Below are 5,378 nucleotides of genomic sequence, written 5' to 3' on the forward strand. Positions count from 1 at the left end.
TTAAGAACCACTGATTTATATATTTTACAAAGAAAACCAGTTTTATCCCAAATATATTAACAAAAATATTGGTTAATATCTTACACTCATGATTTTAAGTGCAGAATAAATCTTTTCTTCTTTCAGGGGACTAATGATTTCTGAACTGCCACATAATTTATACCTATGCTTTCACTCTACCTATTAAACAAATTTTATGACCTGTACTTCAACTGGTACTGCTAATTCTACGTATTGGGATGGAAAAAACATAGATTCTCTCAGGCATAAATTCCATGTTCATAGCAATTCCTGTTAAGGTAATTAATTCTCTATTGATGAGATGGTTGTATTTCTACAGAAAGTTTTTCAAATAAATGAAAGAAAACAAAAGGTTTTTTTTCCTTTTGTTTTTATGTGCTGTTTCTTTTGTTGTTGTTGTTGTTGTCGTCGTTGTTGTTGTTGTTTTTGAAGCCTATGGGGATATCTGTGCATGACTTATTAATGGTATTTAATGTAGTCTCATAATACTTTTTTGAGTATAAAATGCCTACACTACACTCTTGTTACTTGACTTTCCATTAGTTTTAAAGTAGTTCTACAAATTAAGCCAAAATTAATTGCTATTTATTAATTGAACAGCCAGATTAAGAATCAAATATCGTATTTTGACAAACTATATCTTAGAAACACAGTGATACTCGTTTTATGTTCTAAGAGTCAACAATCAGATGTAAATTGTGTCAGCTGTACAACATGACTGGGTGCAGAAGAAGTAATACAATTTATGTCTTGCCCTTAGTCAGCTTACATTGAAACTTGAAGAATTTTATTGAAAATATAGAAAACAAAACCACAACAATCTGTGTCCTAGAACTATAATTGAGACGCACTAGTTGCCAAGGACTCGATACTTGGCCAGTCAGCATTATTTATCTTTCAGAGAAGTTAAACCTACTGTGTTCTAGGTTGATCTGAGGAATCATGGAAAAGCTAAGACGAGCTAAACTTTGAAGGATGGAGAGAGAATGAGGGAAGATATGAGCAAAATTATGGCAGAGGTGGAGCAAAGGCAAGGAATGGTTTATGAAAAGTGTAGACTCGTTGGAGCAGTGAGAATCTAAAGTGTCTATCACTGGTAGTCTTGTGTGTAGGTAGCTGAAGAAAGAATGCATTTTTTTTATAAAGTAGAATAACCATTGAAAGGTTTGGTTAATATAACCTTACATAGAAATTCCAATATTAGAGAAAATATTTTTTGATAGCACTATTTCTGACCAGCAAAAGGTAAAATGCACATGTTAACATACTTGTTAGCATCATTATCAAACTGGATTAATTTGTTTGAATTAAGCAGAAGTCAGGGGACTCATGGTGCTGGGGGTACAGTCTCAATAACACAGGGTGCTCAAAGGGGGACACATGTTCAGAAGTGAGATTCCGTGAAAGCTCTGAGCAGGGAGGGAGCAGAATAAAGATACTTAGCAATTAGAGGAGGAAAGAGTTCTGGTACTGAAGAGGGTATAGAGCCAAATATACACTTGCCGACAACATTTTCAGAACAATGTGTTTTTAGTTTATAGATCTTTGAGTTGGATAAAATATTTCTGTAATAAATGCTATTACAGGAATGAAAGCAGAGTAATGAATTCATAGCATAAACTTTCTTAGTTTAAATGTGGAATCCACTTCTTGAGGTCTTGAGAAATGAAAAATAATGTCAGGAGCTAAGGCGAAAAAGTAGCCTGCTTATAAATCATATTTAAATTAATCTTATAAGTTATTCATAAAAATGCTTAAGCTTATTAAATTGCCTTTAACTCTTTTAAAACTTTTCAGTGTTTATAAAGATGAATTTGATGACTGTGAGTACTAATATCAAAAATTTAAAAATTGGGGGCCAAAATTCTGATTGTCATTTCTAATTTTAAATTTGATTGATTTTAAACCAGTTCCTCAAATACTTATCTATTGTTCATCAACCCTATGAATCTTCAAATTATAGAAATTTTTCATCATTTTAATTTTTAAAAAAATTAAGAAAAATAAAATGTTATTTTAATGAAATTTTAGTATTATATTTCAGTTACAAAACTTGAACACTAAATTTTATTAGCTAGGTAGAGATCTTCATTCTAAAGAAAGCAATTCACATAAATGTGGTCCAACAGGGTACATTCATGTAATCAAATTATCTTAAGAAATCTAAGATGGATCAAGAATGGCAATGGTGCATACCGTTTGCTTGCAATTGTTTGTGCTTGCAACTAATTTCACTAATTTGTTGATTAATTTTTAGTAGGATTGACTTTTGACAAAAACTTGTAGTCACAAATTATTCTGTGTGAATCTAATGTAAATGAAGTCTGCCAGCCTTATTTAAGGTAAATTATTCTAATATAAATGTGAAAGAAATCTGTTATAAACTATAATTAAGCCTTTTCTAATTGATGAAAGGTGTTGAGTTAATTGGTGGCAAAATATACTATGTATCAAATGCAATTTTTCAATGGCTAATGGGAAACACAGAAATGTTCTCTCATTTTATATTTAAATATGAAGTTACTACTATGAATAAGTCATATTAAATATCAAACTGCTCAAGCCACTTGCACTGTTTTAAATCTAACAAAAGATGGAAGACTTGGGCAAATATCATTCTTTACAGAGCAATACAAATAAAGGGCACTGTTATTAATCCATTCCACTTTCTATAGCATAAGGTGTTTTATTTAACTCTTCTCTTTCTATATTTGATATTTTCATTGACTAGCTAAATTTATAAAGCATCGACTTTATTATTTTTCAGCTTTTAACTAAAACCCAGAGGACCATAGCTAGAATTTCACAAAGTAGGTCTCTGGCTAAGTACGATGATTGAAGTGACAATATTTGGTTTCCCTCCCCTCTTGCATCCCATTCTCAAATGAATAAAGTGACCTGAACTCTCAACATGTTCATCTTCAGAGTTCCCTGAAAACGCAAATCTACTCAACAAGGGGAAAGGTGTTTTTTTGGTAGCCACAGAAACTTAAGCATGTATTAGTTTGTCATCATTGAAAACAGAGAGCAAATAAACAAGAAGTGGAACACAAAACTGGGACATTTTATGGTAGAATGAATAAAGGTAAGCTTTCAAGCTTACAATCAGAATACTTGTCAGCCAAGGGGTGGCATGAAGGTCTCAAAGTGGAGAAAGACACACAAGGACAAATCTCATTTATTTCCCACTTTGTTTAAGGTCTGCCTGGACTACTAGGATTAGAGAGGTTCTGGAAGATACTTGTATCAATTCGTGATTAATTTCTTTCTTCTAAAAGCTAAGGGTTGCATACTCTAAGATTCTGGTCACTTAACTGCCAGTTAATTGAACTTTATGGTTTTTTCCTTGTCTGGATATTTGGTAAAAGTGACTTTTCCCTTGAAGATCCTTGGTGACTATTCAATTCTCTGTTTCAATTTATTTATAAAGATCTTATTTACATAACATTCTTGTTTGTTAATTGTAATTTTTTTCTGCCATGTTTTTAGTTCTAAATACGGTCATGATCAGATATTTCTTCAACTGAGAATTCATACTTTTTGTAATGGATTAATATCGGATTGTAAGAGACAGAACTTCAACTGCTTCAGGATAAATAATAACCTTCCTCTTTACCTTCTGTTATTTTAATGTATGAATACAATTCAATAAGATGCTGTCTTTTAGTGTATCAACAAAGAATAACCAAATAACCTATAAGCAGTAATTTTTTAAGTATTCTTTTTAGAAGTATGACATCTGGCTAGCTGCTACTTCATTGAAGAAAAAAACAAACAAACAAACAAAAAACAAGATGTAAATGTATTAGTAAAAGCTCCTAAAGAATATTAAGACCAAAAACAATCCTAGAATATTCTAGTTTGGGCACAAATCTTAAAGATAGTGGTTTTCTAATTTGGCAACATATTAGAAAAAAATAGATACTTTATAAAAACAGTAGCCTGGGTCTTCCTCTACAAGAATCAAATGAGACTCTACAGAGATGGAAGCTGGTCATCTCTGTTTTTAAAAAGCTCCCAGGAGCTTGTTCTGCCCAGTGGAGACTGAGAAACATTGCAATAAAGTGCGAAGAAAGGGGTGTGTTATGGATCCTTTCAAACTGTCTGTTATTTATAACTTGCTGACTCCAAACTCCCCAAAGTACATCAGGTTAGTAGAATGGCAATTTGTCATCAAATCTGCAGAGACACCTATCAATTTTCCTTTAGGGTAAGGTATATTTTTGGTTCATCTTAAATCCAGAGAGTCATAATGGTATTCTGTGAATAAGAGTCAGAAAATGTTAAGCTGATTCTAAACCAAGACTGACCTCGACCCTGTTAAATGTTCTATCGAATATAAGATTAAAAAAAAAAAAAAAAATTCTTCACAGTTGTTGCCAACTACCAGGAACTCTAAGTGTAAAATTTTTCTAAAATTCACAAAGGCCTGAACCTTGAACTTGAAAATAACTTAATGATTAAAATATCTAAAATTTAAGGTTAGGAAAGAATACTTTAGTGCAAACTATGAATTGTGTTTATGAATTATGAATTATGTTTTATGAACTATGAATTATGAATTATGTTTAAATTTTAAAATTTGGAAAATGTTCCAAGAAATTCATTTTCCACCTAATAAAATAGATATTTTGGAGAAGATTTTTCAACTTGGATTTTAAAAGAATTTGTTCTTGTTAATCGACATTTTAAATTGTTAACTTTTTTTCTCTTATTACTGTGAAATGTTACTCAGATTCTCTGCTGTATCCATTTGGATCATAATTTTTCTTTTTACTCACCTGCCATTTCCTTCTTATCAATAGTTAATTTCATATTTAAATGGGAAAGAAACACTTAAAACTGACTTTGTAGATCGTAGTATAGAATACATTTTAAATGCAAAATGCAATCTAATTAAACATTTACTAAAAAAATTACATTATAGGCCCTTTACTAGAGTCTAGGAATTCCAAAAAGCTAAGAGGATGTCTACGGCCATGCCACCCTGAAAGTGCCCGATCTCGTGTGATCTTGGAAGCTAAGCAGGGTCGAGCCTGGTTAGTACTTGGATGGGAGACTGCCTGGGAATACCAGATGCTGTAGGCTTTAAAAAAAACAAAAAACTAAGGGACTCAGAATATACCAAAGAACATAGACACTATTATATCTAATCAAACACTCACACACCCACGCACACATACGTACTCACACATATACACACACATTTCTGAGAAATGGATAAGCAAAGTTTTTTGGGGAGAAGGAAAGAAACAAAGGAAGTAATTGATTTTACCTGAAATTTCAAAGCACTTGACTTTTTTATGTGAAAGTCAATGAAAATTTTTACCAAGTGGATAAATTAGTATATTATTTTG

The 5,378-nt window shown here is 31.7% G+C and overlaps 1 pseudogene; it reads left to right on the plus strand.

The window, feature by feature from the left end:
* The first annotated feature begins 4,990 nt into the window (after positions 1 to 4,990).
* LOC111728891 lies at positions 4,991 to 5,109 on the plus strand (annotated as a pseudogene).
* Positions 5,110 to 5,378: the final 269 nt, after the last annotated feature.

The sequence above is a fragment of the Pteropus vampyrus genome, unplaced genomic scaffold, assembly GCF_000151845.1.
Source record: "Pteropus vampyrus isolate Shadow unplaced genomic scaffold, Pvam_2.0 Scaffold234, whole genome shotgun sequence".
NCBI classification, from domain to species: domain Eukaryota; kingdom Metazoa; phylum Chordata; class Mammalia; order Chiroptera; family Pteropodidae; genus Pteropus; species Pteropus vampyrus.